The 14044-nt window shown below is 48.0% G+C and overlaps 1 protein-coding gene across 3 annotated transcripts in view; it reads right to left on the minus strand.

The window, feature by feature from the left end:
* Nucleotides 1–10030: 10030 nt before the first annotated feature.
* Nucleotides 10031–14044, minus strand: part of LSP1 (lymphocyte specific protein 1) — a 48253-nt gene continuing 44239 nt past the window's right edge. For all 3 annotated transcript variants that reach the window (XM_063398176.1, XM_063398178.1, XM_063398177.1), the window contains one exon: nucleotides 10031–11409. The gene's annotated coding sequence lies outside the window, so the exon portion shown is untranslated. The remainder of the gene's footprint in view (nucleotides 11410–14044) is intronic.

Here is a 14044-nt window from a genome sequence, read left to right on the forward strand (position 1 = left end):
ATGCAAAGGGTTTTGGCTGTGCTGCAGGGTGAGAGCTCTGGGAAGGCTTGGGGAACTCGCACATCCAAGGCTCTTGGAAACCAGCAGTCCCAGGCACGTAAGAAGGCAGAGGCACCTGGCACACGTGTTGCCTTAAGTGCATCTGTGGTGAGTGCTGTGTGGCACACACCCATCCCTCACTGAGACCGCTGGGGCTCTGCCACTCACCAGGGCTTGAGGGGACCTGGAACAAAAAGCAAAAGAGCAGGAACACAGCAAAAGAGCTCGTAAGCCTTTCTTAGCATGACACAAAAGCAATATTTAAGTAAGGACTTGTTAGGGAGGGCAACCCCAGGTGGCTGGACCGGGGTGCCTGGAGTGGTTTTGCTGCCAGAGCACTCTCCACAGTTGCATGACTGCTCCAGCAGAGGATTGCAGTGCCTCACACAACCCTCTGGTTCACGGTTTCCATTTCACTAAATATCCCAGGCTTCAGCTTCCCATCCCCTCCCTCCCCTCTCCCCTTGGCAGAGCTCCCCAGCAACACAGCGTGTGCCCTCCTATGTGCCTGGCAGCTCCAGCACCCCCTTCCTCCCTGCTTGAAGGAGTGGAGAAGTTCAGGAGCTGTGGGGCAGGCGATATTTTTGGCTCAGGTCACAGATTGATTCCTGCCCACTCTTTCCCTGCTGCTTGCAAGAAAGGGTCCCCATCTGAGGATGTAGAGACGAGCTTTTAAAGCCGTGGAGTGGGAGCATAGTGCTGCAGCCTCCCAGTCACCAGGTAACATGCATGAGCTAAAATCTCCTGTCCAGCCTGTCTTTTCCAGCAGCTTATCCCCTTGCCTCCCTCCTGCAACCCACCTCCAGCCAATGCTTTTGTCATTTGTCAGGTGGGAGGGGGACCGAGTATCCATCCTCAGTGCCCCGGCTCCATGTGGGAGTTTGCAGGGAGGGGTGGGGAGATGGGTGGGCACCCTGTGCTGCCGAGGGGAGCAGCAGCTGCATGGGAGCACACGGCTTGACCTGCTATCATCCTCTCCTCTTCCCCCTCCTGCCCTGCCCAAAGCACTAACACTGCAATCTGGCTTTCACGCTGTGCTTTCGGAACCACCAAGCAATTCTGCCATCTTCCACTGCCTCCTTTCCCTCAAGCTCTCCAGCAGCTGGACATGCCCCCAAGAAATACCATATTTGCCCAAACTGGCAGCAGGGGGGGGGATGCACAGGGGGAGAGGCTCCCAGCTGTTTCTCTTTCCATGCCTGTGGTTGCTTGGTTTGGCAGTGGCCTTCACCAGCCCCCCGTGCCGCCTGCCGGCCCCAGCCTGTCCCTGCTGCCAGTGCAGTGCCACAGCTCAGGCTGTCACACCCAGGACCGGAGCAACCAGCTCAAAAACAAGTGTCTGTGCGTGTGTGTGTGTAAGTGGAGCCTGGGCTTGCAGCAGGGCACTTCCAGCCCTTGGGCAGGGGCAGTGGGAGCACCTCGCACAGCCTTCAGCAGAGTGGTGCTGCTTGTGGCACTGGCAGGGCAGCACCACGCAGATCTCACTGCAAGCACCTTGACAAACGAGAGGGTGGTACAAGCAATGGGGAGGACAGGTAATCAGGCCTCTCTGCTGCAGCTCCATTTTCAAATACATGAGAAGCAAACACTGCTGCCTGCAGTATCCACTCAGTTCCTGGGCACATCAAGCAACTGCTCCAGACAACATCCATCTTTAGATCATGTGTCGTGTCCATGCTTGTGTTCCCCATCACCACACCCTGGGAGCATGGCCTTTCTGCTTAGCACTGTCCCAAAGGACATCTGTGCATCCAGTGGACTGCCTCTGTTAGAGCACTCTTGTCCATGTCATGCATCTTATTTCCAGTCCCAGCATAATCTGTATCCCTCCTCCCATGGGACTGAGGGTGCCTTCCCCATCCCTGAGTAAAGAGGGCTTGTCTGATCCACACATTTACATTTGCTCTGCTGTCACCTGGTTCACAACCAAGGCTTATTCCCCCCAGCCCAATTTATGTTTGTCCCTTTGTGGGTCTCTCCATCCAGGCCTCTCCAACATCTGTTTCATACCTTAGCCACATACCCTGCTTTTCACACATTCTCTGTCAAGCCCTTATTTCACCTCTTGATTCCATCACCCAGCAGTTTCATTACAACCTGCCACATTTTCCTCATCAGCTTTGTCTCTTGTTACTTTAGATGCTCCCACTCTAGGATATAACATTTTTGCTGTCTTGACATCATCTGCTCTCCCTTCACCAGCTGCAAGGCGACTGGGGCTGTCTCTGAGCTGCCACAGCACTGCCACGCCAGCCTAGAGAGTGAGCAAACACCACCAAGTACCTCATGCTCCCTACAGATCACAGAGACCAGATGAGGGAGACCCCATCCCAGCTGTGCCTGCACAGCTACCAAAAGCGACCCAATTTCATTAGGTGAGGGTGCAGCAAGCATCTGTCATGGAGAGGGGGAGAAGCCCCTCTCTGCCACCAGCTGCCAGGTGAGGAGACAGCATTGAGGCCAAAGAGCACCTCAAGTGAGGTCACAGACATGAACCAGGGTCTCAAACCACAGAAAGTCCCTCTGCCAGCTGACCTCAAGCCAGAGCCTGGCATGCTTTTACTGTGGCAGCATCATCATCCAGGGAGAGGATACAGCAAACCAGTGTCCCTCCTTGAACAAGAACTAGAGGCTGGGGCAGAGATCTAGACAAGCTTCCATAGGTATGTATCCTGGCCCAGTGTCACATTTCTTCTTGGTAGGTAGGAACACCCAGACTGGCTCTTTGAGATGGGCCACAGGAATTCATTGTGTTGCCAGGCCACTTGCAGGGAAGCTGTAATCAGCTCTTCTCATCTTTTCTGGCTTTTGGTTGACCTATTGCAGCAGCCAGTGCACTCAGGGGAGATGCTTTTACACACAGTGCACACACATCAGCCCAGATAATTTTACAAACTGCATAAAGATGAGCACCTTGGTCAAAGGTTTGTGTGTGTGTTTTGTTTGGGTTTTTTTTAAATATCCTTTCCCTGTGCTCACTGCACACCAGTCAGCAGGCAGCATTTTCACAGATCATTGCCTCCATGGCTGGTTAATACTCAGCCAGCAAGCTGCAATAGCACTGGAAAAGTTCATCTGAAAACCTTTGTAGCCCTAGAAGTCTGAAATCCTACGTGTTCACTAAAGCCTACACAGTTGTAAATAAAATCAGCTACATCCATCCCATAAAACTGGTGCTCTTTCACAGCCCAGGTGAGATCCAATTTCTGAGATAAAGCAATACCTATCCCCATCTACCAATTACTCCCCAACACTGTACAAACAGATCTACTTCCAATGCAGACTTTGCTTCAGCCCTCGAGTTGGGCAAGAGGGGCTCCTGAGGTCCTTCCTCACTCACACCTGCCCATGACTCTGCACTTACACCTTCATGGTAGAGCTACAGAGGACCCTCCACTGACACCTTCTGTCATTCAGAATGGTTGAGTTATCCAAAGTGAATTTAGTCATGAGGAAAATGTGTCGTACTTGAGTTTGCAGTCTGAATGATTCTTTATAGCCCCTCCTCTCTAAAGCCATGTTTAAATGCTTTCAAAACAGCATTTTTTACTCTTTTGCATGATACAGATATTTTGGGTTTGGCATGTTTGTCTACTTCTACAAATAACAGCCTTAAAATAATTGAAGGTATCCAGAAAAATGTATTAAGCTGAGTGGGAAAGTGTGGGGATGTGTTTTTCTGGTTTGTGACATTCAGTTAGAAACCTTTTACCATGATTCAGGGCAGAGGAGAAATGGGAATCACAAAAGCCATTTAAGAAGGCAAAGTAAATTTTATACAGTTCCTCTTATGCCCTTTCTTCTCTTTATCCCACCCCAGAGAAAGGGATTCTGCAAGGGGGTTTATTCAGCAATTCAAGGTTAGAGGAGATGCCCTATGCTCATTGAACACTCTTTCCAAGTTAATTGAAGTAGCTGTCAATAAAAAGGCAGATCAGATAGTGGCTAAGTAAGTACATTCAGAGAAAGGACAGAATATAAATACATATATATATAATTATTTTCTGTTCCTAGGCAAAATCCAATGACCTGTTTTATGCAGTCAGTCAAGAAGAGATCAGAATAGCCTTAAACTTTATAACCAGCTCCGCTGAGAACCAACAGACCACTTTCATTTTGGTGGTGATAATGGGATCCTGGGGAATGTTACACAGCCTAAAGGGGCTGAGCAGAGACCACATTTTCTCCCTGACTCCTCTAATACCATCCCCTTGGGCTCAGGATCTCTGTCCTGGGTTGCCTCTCTTTCCCCAGAAGTGACCTGGTGCAGTGTTGGCCATGCACAGTGATGCACCTCTTGCAGCAGTCATTCAGGTAACAAGGAGGGCAAACAGTTGCCAAGCTGTGGGTTCACCTACCTGAATCTCCAAAGGTGCCTGGGGAACCTCAAGATGCCAACACCTTCTCCTGGTTATGGCTTCACGAAATCTCAAAACTCAGAGGCATAAAAAGGAAAATAAAAGGCAACAAACAAGCCTCTTATTGATGACCACATTACCTCTGTACACCTCCATTTAGCTTCCTGGTACTGCTGTTCCTTGCATCTGATGGGAGGGAGTCAACCAACATTCCCATGGAGGTCTCTAGTGTGTCACCCCATTTGTGGGGTTGGTAGAAATATCTGCCTGCCTTATCCCCTCTTAGCCTGTAAGAACAGAAACTCTACACCTTTGGTAAGAAACAGGAAGGGATCTGAACACTCCCTGCTTCAGCGTGTGCAAACACAAGCCAGCCCTTTGCATCATTCATACAGTGCATGCTGCAAATACATGCATTAGGCTGGTGTGGTTTCAGTGGTGACTGACAGTGGCAGGGCAGGGTACAATGTGGGGATTTCTAAGTGTGAGGATTTCTAAAATCTGTTAAAATGTTCTTATTCATAATGTGGGGTTTCTTAAGTTTCCACTTGGATTGTTATTGCCTGGGTTTTTTGGGTTTTTTTTTTTTGCAAGCAACATCTTCAGTGTTGGGGACACACAAAGTCACTAACACTCCTAAAAGACAAGGGCATTTTTGAGACATTGAAGTTATCAGCCAATGAGGAATTAATTGCATTAGGGTATTTGTATGAAGGACTGAGCACCTATCCCAAATTCTTCCAGAGGTCTGCAGTGCAATATGGAGAGCCAGGCAGGATCTCACCAGTCATCAGGGAGGCAGAAGGGAAGAAAGCAAAGGGAGAGCTCACCTTCACACCCACCCCAAAGCACCAGCACATACCTCCCTTCCCACGAGAACCAGCCTCGTCACATGGGCCAGACCCCTGATGGATAAAGGAAGAGCTTTGCTACACCTTGATCCATGGCAGAGTAACTCAGATTAAAGAGAAGTCAATGAGCAACAGGGGCTTAGCAGGGAGAAGCAGAAGGCATTTGCCTTCAGAGCTGGCTTTGTGCCATAGCTCACCAGCATCTCAAAAGCCATATGAAACAGCCCAAGCTTAACCTGAGCATAAAGCTGCTTTGTAGACCTTGAGAAACTGCCCTCACATGCCCTCATCTTCCTGGGAGCATGTTTAGCCCCCCAGCTGCCATGGCATTCACACCTAAAGGCTCCTGAAAGGCTGTGAAAAGCTGTGAAAAAGCAGAAGCTGGGAAGTCAAGTGGAAAACAGGATGAAACGCCTCAAGGCCAAGAGGCAGTAAGTACCTGCATGGTGTCTGGGCAGCTCACAGGTGGCCCAGGACAAAGGCAGGCATTGATGCCATCCTTGCCCGCTCACTTGAGCAGTCTTAGCTGAGATCTTCAAGTCAAACTACACATAAACCCCTCAAACAAAATTCACCAAACAAATCAACTCCAAACCCTCTCTGCTGCCAGTACAGCATTTTCTACACTTGCATCCTCTGCACATAGTGTGTCCCTCTCCAAGAACAAGTAAAGACAGAGCCAGAGTTTGCTCCCTCCTCTCTTGGGAAGGCAACAATCAAAGTACAGCTCCAAATTTGCATTTTGCAGCCCTAACTTTTGCAAAACAGTAAATCTTACCAGGCAGCTTGAAAAGCCTCCAACTGGTTTCATTGCCTGGAGCTACTCTGCTAGAATAGCTGTCCTGGCAACATCACCATCCTCTGCCCTTCACCTCTCCAGCACTTCAGATGCTGAACTTTGCAGAGCCAGAGCTGGGAGCACGCAGTGGTGTCACTCGATAGCCCTTCTTCACACTAATTTTAGGTGGGGGAACTTTTCATGCTTTTAAAAAGTCCCTTTATTTATTTTTGAGAAACCTCTTGTACTTAGTGGCTGCCATAAATGCTTTTCTATCTGATGTTTTCAACTTACCTGCAGGTCTCTAGAAGTCACAAGCAAGCAGCACCTGACATGATCTCAAAGGAACAACCACCTCTTAATTTTGTAAACTGGACTGAGTAACACAATGCTCTCAACATATAAATGATTTCAGATGGAAACAAATTACGCATCAGTAAGTAATGCATTTCTTTTGGGGCGTTTTTTAGTTAATATTAATTTCTGATTTTTGTGGTAGACTGTTCCTCTATCACTCATTTGTTTGCTCTGGGTCTATTTTTGACAACTAAGGCACAATCCCTGTGGGATTCAGGAGATCCTGCTTGGTCACCCCAGATCCAGGCTAGGTATCCCTCCAGAGATAACAGATCAGGTTTGGCCATTTGAGACCTGGGCTGGGTCTCACCCTCACACTATTTACACCTAAATAGATGAGACAGGTTACCTGAGAGTGAGGATGGTGACTGAGCAGCAGGATGGGAGTCAGGACCAGTGCCTGGAGCTGCTGCTTTGTGTCCCCAGAGGAGGTGAGCAAAGCAGGAGACCAGTCAAGGTGCTCACAGCAATCACTTACCGCCCTCCACAACCTTGGGGAAGACTCACCTACCCAACCATGCACCTCATTGAATAATTACACTTGCAATTTGCTGCTTTCATGCCTTAAAATGCTCACTTGTATAAATCCCAGTGGTATCTCCCTCTTACTTTTCCTCAACCATTCTTCCCATCATTCTCACAAGTCCCAAGTCCATGACACTTTTTTTCTATTTATTTAATGCCTGTCTTTAGCATTGCTAAGCCACTTACCAGGAAGAGATGAAGCACCTTTCTGCAAATTTGTGATCTAAATCAAATCATTCCACTGCAGGGGAGTCAATGCAAAATCCCAGGTAAATGACCTGCCTCAACATCAGGATCATTGCAATGGTTCCATTTCCAAAGTAAATCCTAGCTCCTACTGCACTTTTTGTCAATGTGAAATACCTTTTTTTCTCTTAACCTGCTTATATACAGATATATAGATATATGTGTGTATGTACCTATATCTATATATAATGCAGCGTCAGGGAAAGTGTCTGAGCTGGAAAGGAGTTACCAACAGACCAACCTTGGAACCTTGTTCAGCAGCGGATCAGCTGCCACCTCAGTATTTATAGCCACCCTGCTCTTTAAGCTTGTTTATTTTCCTTCCCAAAGGTGCTGGTGGCAGGAGGCAAAGCTCTGACATTCAGGCTCAGGTGTCCCAAGGCTGACCTTTCCTTCCAAGAGCAGGAGCTGCAGACACATTTCAAGGAACAAAGTCATTTGGAAACTCCAGGCTCCTGTGTCCATTACCACAGTGCACATCCAGGCTCACAGAGCTGCGAGCAAGGGTTGAGCAGAGATCTGTTCATTGGCATGGACACATACACATTAGGATGGATGTAAAAATGAGCCTGTAATTATTTTATACCTGGAAAGAGAACCAGATGAAGACCAGTCCCCAGACTCGAGGCAGAACAAGTGCTACATAAAGACATAACACTCAAAACAGACTTGAGTTTTCCATTATTTAAGCTTCTCCCAAGTTTAAATAATGCAGTTTTATGGCATTGCAATAGTCATGGTCCACTTTTTTTAATCCCATCTTGTATACATTCATGTAGAATTCATCTGTTAAACCCTGATGGGAAAAAAGCAGCCCTGAAGCCTGCCACAGAAAGACAAGCAGCACATCTCAGTATCACCAGAGCCCCACAGATTTATTTCAGAGCCAGTGCTGCCAAAATGATGATCCCCTTCTGCATGATCTAGACAAGATGGGAAAAGAAGAAAGTATAGTGAAGTGACACCTCAAGGTATGCCCCCAGTTCAGAGCGTTGCAGCCCACATAAGGGTTCCCAGTCACTCTTTTTGGGCACTGCCAAAGCAATGGTAATTTGGGGAAGCATGGCAGCACAGAGGAGGCAGGCAGGCAGCAGATACAGGGACCAGGAAAGCACCACTGTTCTCCACCAGGCTTTGAGGGTAAGACTAATCCTGCAAGACTTACTCAGTGTGACAGCTTAGCTTGTCCTTGTTATGCTCAAAAGGCAGCAGTCTCAGGAGAAGACAGAGCTAAGGTCCCAAAGCAAAAGCCTCTGAGATGCCAGTGCTGCAAAAACCACAATGCTGTGAGAAACTAACAAAGATAGCAGTCAGCTACTGACACCAGACCAGTAACTGCTGCAGAGTGGCACCAGCCTGCTCTCCTTCCCTCACAAAATCAGCCACAGGCTCCTGCTGAGGGAAGAGATGAGCCTCCATGCCCTCATCCCCTCCTAGCACTGCCCAAAATGCACATCCAGTGTATCTGGGCTGCAGCATCCCCTTCTTTCTTTTTGGGGAGGCAGGGGAAGGTTTCACCATTCTGGTAATCCCACTGCCAGTCCCACCACCATGTGCACACCATGTTACTTGGGGAGGAGAAACAGCACACAGCCAAGGTAATTTAGCTGTGGAAACACTTCCCCTGGCAGAGATGAGTACCTCAAAGAGCTGCACACACTTGCTCTCAGCCAGTTCTCTCCGTGGTTCCTGACCACCACTAGAGAGCTCTGGTCTCCCATAACCTGCTCAATTCTCTGCTGTCATCACAACCTGAATTACAACGGTTGTTTATTGAAACCACATAGGTCCCTGTGGGCTCTAAGAGGAGAAAATACACTCTGCAAATTAACCCTCCTTAGAGAAGGAATCTCACACAAACAGCCTTTGGGGCCTTCTCTGCCCTCTCCAAACTGGCAGGGCACAGGAACAGAGTAACTGGAGAAGGTTTCAGCCATCATTTCCACCAGCCAGCTACTGAACTGTGTTGAAAAACTGGTGCAAGCAGTTTGCACACTTGCAAAGTAGTGTTATACTTTCACCTCAAGCCAGAACATCTCTATGCACCACACTGCTACTGCTCCACCTCACTTGAAAATCCCAGCACAGCTGAGGAAGGGCTGAAGGGAGGAAAATGGGGCCATGCTGCTCAGTGCTTTGAAGAACACAGCACTCCCTGAATTCCTACCTCCCAGAACTGAAGCAGAGGATGGAGAGAACAAGGGCACCCATCAGCAGAAAGATAAGAGCAAGAAGTTATATTGGAATTATCTCCTTCCTTGCCTACACTTTCCTAAAGTGTTAGGATAGCAGAAACTCTTCATTGTCTCCACACCATAAAAGTGTTATTACTGGGAAGGTCACCCCCATAAAAAGGTTTTCCCATAAAAAGGTAGATGGTTCCAGATAGAGCCATCAGCTCATTAGTGTGCTGGGTTCCAGTGCAGACAGCCATACTGACCTTATCGAAGGTGGATCAGCAGGACACAGAGGAATTTCTTTTTTCTTTTTTTTATGGCTGGCATCACCAGTGATTTTGGTTGAATCCTGTGATGCTGCTCAGGTCGATTACCTGGGGAGCTCAGCTCTGTGCTCCTTTCTAGCTGATCACACTCCCCAGGAAGTCTCTGAAGGCTGCTCCATTGCCCACCCAGGCACTACTCCTTGCCCTTTTAGAGGCAATTACTCCCAATGAAAAATGCAGCAAAATAGCACAGATCTAAATGGGGCAGGCACACAGAAAGCCCTTCCCTGCATATGTCAAGTTCCTTTTCTTCTTGTCACTCAGGCCTATGCTGCTTCTCCTCTACCTCATAACCAAGCAGGGAGTTTCAAGGTCTTGGAAAACAGCTTTGCTACAGTCTCCTACATGAACAAAATTATCAGAGTAGCCATCATTACAACATCTTCAAATTTTATTAAATGCTTACAAAAAAAAAAGGAAATCCAGGGGGCAGAAAGTTTTAAGCAGAAAGCACACTGATGCAGGAGGAGAGACAAGCTGCCCTCCCCTCCAGGAGGGTAGAAACAAGTTGCAAAATTATGTTGACATGGGAAGAAGGTAGGAATGAGACTAAAGAGGGGATGGGGAACATGTTAACACCATAAAGTATGAAAACCTGGGAGAGTTCAGAAACAACCCCAGAAGCTGATCTGCAGACCTCAGGCCCAAGGCCAGAAATGCCACTCTTGAGGGACTCAGTTTCAAGTTCACAGCAAGCCTTGGTCTCCACAAACAATTCTCTAGGATGCCATTTCACCAAGATAGCTTCCAGCAGCAGCCATTTCCCAGATATCTGCTCAGCTTCAGGAACATAGCTCACATGTATCAAGGTGCCACCACATCTAACTTTCAGAAGTGTTTCAGTCACTGGCACTGGAGCCCACAGGTTAGAGAATGAGCAAATCACTTTCCCAGAGAAAAGAGATAACACCAGTGGTCAGCATTCCTCACCTGGAAAGGAGAGCTCCAATCCATCTTAGGCAGAGGAAGGCAGCAGCTATTTGAAACAAGGCTGCTACTGCCCTGCTGAGACAGAACAGTGGCAGGAACATTTTGGCATACATTTTGGGTACATAATTGTGATTAAAGAATGATCTGGGAACTAAAGAAAAAAACCCCAGGACTAAGTTGAATGCTATTTGATGTATGCAGAGACCAGTAAATGGAAGTCCCTCAGTGTAGAAGGACAGAGGCTGCATCATAAACAGGGGAAGACTTTACCCACAGCTGGCACCAATAGAGTGACAAGTGGTCCTTGCACTCTCATCACACTCTCCTTGCCGTCCTTTTACACTCAGGACTCGCCCACTGCCCTCCTTCCAAACACCAATTCTTCACCAGATTCCTGTTGAGTTCCCTTCTCTGCCACCACCCAGCCATCAAGGGCCACAAAAAGAGAAATTCGTGATCACACAGCAAAAGCCTTGCCTGCTCAGCAGGGCAGCAGATCCCTCTCTTCCAACACTTAAGGAGATGAAACAGAGCCTCTCATCTCCATAGCAGAGGCAGAACTAAAAAAAAAAAAAAAAAAAAAAAAAAAAAAGCCAAAGAGTCACATAGAAAGTTAAAACAGGGATTTGTTTTGTCAGCTGATCTAGTTCCTTTCATCCATCTGGAGGCAGTGTGGGGTACTGCTCAAACCCCAAGAGGAGTCAGGCTGTACCCAAAGCAGACTGACAGCAGTCAGGAGAAGTGAAACATCCTTCAATTATCTTCTGTGGAGCAGAGGAAATAGTGGCATGGAGGGTTGCATTGAGTCAGGACCAAGCTCAGCTGCAAGACAAGAAAACAAATTGTTATGGACACCATTTGGCCTCTCACGAGCAATACCCTGGGCTATACAGAATCTGTGTCTTCTCCAGCAATTACAGGTGGGTTTCTCCCACCCATTTTCACAAAGCCCTGCGAATCAGCCCTCTCATGAGGCTCCAGCACAAGTGCTGGGAATGTCCATGCTCATGGCACAGGAGATGCTGAGGGCTGCACTCCTGCCACGCTGTCTCCCACCCCAGGAAGGAGATTCACAGGCTTCCTCCCAAGCCCAAGAAAGTCACTAGAGCAGAGAATGTCCCCACAGCCCCAGCTCTGCTGGGGACCATCTGCAGCAGTGCTGGGTTCCTGCAGCTCTCCATCTGCTCCACGCACGACAGCTGGTGCAGCCAAGGGACTCCAGCACACAAATGACTTTTCCATCACTTGACAAATGACTCCTGCATGCTGACACTCTCCCCACTAGTCCTGATTTGGGGCTCACTGCAAATGGAGCCAAGTCAGGAGAACAGTTGGGGTCCAAGAGTGGGTGAGCATCCATCCTCCAATGGGAACTCAACCAGCAGCAGGAAAACTTAACCCTTAGAAAGCCTCTTGACTTCTAGGTTCACTCCCTTCTAGCTTATCACAAACCCATACAAGTTTCTCAGGCAGTGCCTCCCCTGTTGTCCCCAGGTTTTCAGCTCCAGCCTTCCCACTGGCAATAAAGCCAGCCTGTCTGTCCCTTTACTTTCGTTCATTAGGTGGCAAGGGGGAAGACAAATCCTCCATGTTGAGAATTTCTCCTGAGCACACAAAGCTCCAAAGGAGACTCAAAACAAAGCCAGTCATGAGAGAGAAGACAAATTAACAGCTAATTTCCTTTTGCTGTCTCTTATCATCTCACTGCTCCATTAGTCAAGCACACAGATTCCAATACACTCACATTGCCATGGAAGTTACCATCCATAAGGACTGCAAGACCCACAGCACAGCAGGGTTCAAGTCAGATGGGATGCTGAGATAGCAGGAAGAGTGATTTTAAGAGCACAGATTATTGTAAAAGACAACAAATCTTGAGGTTAGACAGCATGAAGCAGCCTTTGACTTTGGGAGCAGAGGGATTTTCCTGGTGTGTGCATACTAAACTTTCCACTCAGAGTCCCCATGCCCTCCTCACTGCAGCTTGCAGCAAATCCCAGGCAAGATCCTTCTCTGACTCATGTGGGAAGCTGCATTTTTCTGGAGTGCAGCAGTCCATAGGACAAGGGAAACACTCCAAGAGCTGATCAGTAGCTGGGAAGTTCACTGCCCTGCCTCTTTAGTATTCCCTACACAAGCCTGAAGCAGGTCAACCTTATAAATCTGGTTTACCAGTGCTGCTGGACCATAGCTCATCCTGTAGTACAGGCTGTCCATGGGACCACATTAAACAGGAGCAGATTAAGTCATTCCACAATAAATCCTACCATGAGGTGCATGTATCTGCTCATCCTTCAGCAGATTTTTAAAAAGGCACAAAAAAAAAAAAACACCACCAAACCACAAGCAATTACGAACTCCTACACAAACAGAGCCAGAGTAGTGTCACACAAAAGTACCTACATGTCCCTCCAACTAAGACATTTTGGCTTTCTGACCCAGAAGGATCTAAAATACCCAGGAGGCTGGGGAGGAAAGCAGGTATATGACAAAGGAATGGGCTCTCAGCCTTTTTTTTGGAACAGTGCCTCTAAGGGTAGCTCTTGGAACAAAGCAAATCCTAAATGACAGCCTTGTGCCTAAGGAATGAAGCTGATAAGACACTGGGAGCGTCCAACAGTTGTCACCCCCAGCTGACACAAATCCCCTCCAAGCCCCCTCACAGAAAACAGCAGGCCTCTCATGCCTACAGCTAAAGTAAACCATTGAATGATAGAATAGCGTGAATAGGACCTTTAGTTGAAAGGGACTTTCAGAGGTCATCTAATCTAACACCCATGCAATGAACAGGGACATCTGCAACTAAATCAGGCTGCCCAGACCCCCACCCAGCGTGATCTGAAATACTTCCAGGGATAGGGCATGCACCAGCTCTCTGGAAAACCTGTTCCAGTGTTTCACCACCCTCATCATAAAAAACAGCCCAAACTTCTTCCTTATATCTAGTCTGAATCTACCCTCTTAGTTTAAAAGCTTTACCCTTTGTCCTATTGCAACATGCCCTACTAAAATATCTGTCCCCATCTCTCTTATGAGCCACCTTTACATATCAAAAGGCCACAATAAAGTCTCCCCAGAGCCTCCTCTTCTCCAGGATGAACAATCCTAACTCTCTCAAGCCTGTCCTCATGGAAGTGTTCCATCCTTCTGCTCATTTTTGTGGTCCTCCTCAGGACTTGCTCCAACACATCCAGGTCTTTGTGGTGCCAAATGCACGATGTGCTGGACACTGCCTGTAGCCTGCCCACCACAGCCTCTGCTCTGCAGGGCAGCTCACCCACCGTGAGGAGGCTTGACCTTGCAGCTTTTGAGCTCAACATGCCACCTACCCAGCACTTTTATTTGCTGCTGCCTTTCAAAAAGTCATCCTTCTCCCTCCATCCTCAACCACTTTTGGCAGGCACACCACCTGCTTGCTGGGCATGGATCACCCTCCCAGCCCAGTGCTGACAGCAGC

The sequence above is a fragment of the Prinia subflava genome, chromosome 5 (assembly GCF_021018805.1).
Source record: "Prinia subflava isolate CZ2003 ecotype Zambia chromosome 5, Cam_Psub_1.2, whole genome shotgun sequence".
Taxonomy (NCBI): Eukaryota; Metazoa; Chordata; class Aves; order Passeriformes; family Cisticolidae; genus Prinia; species Prinia subflava.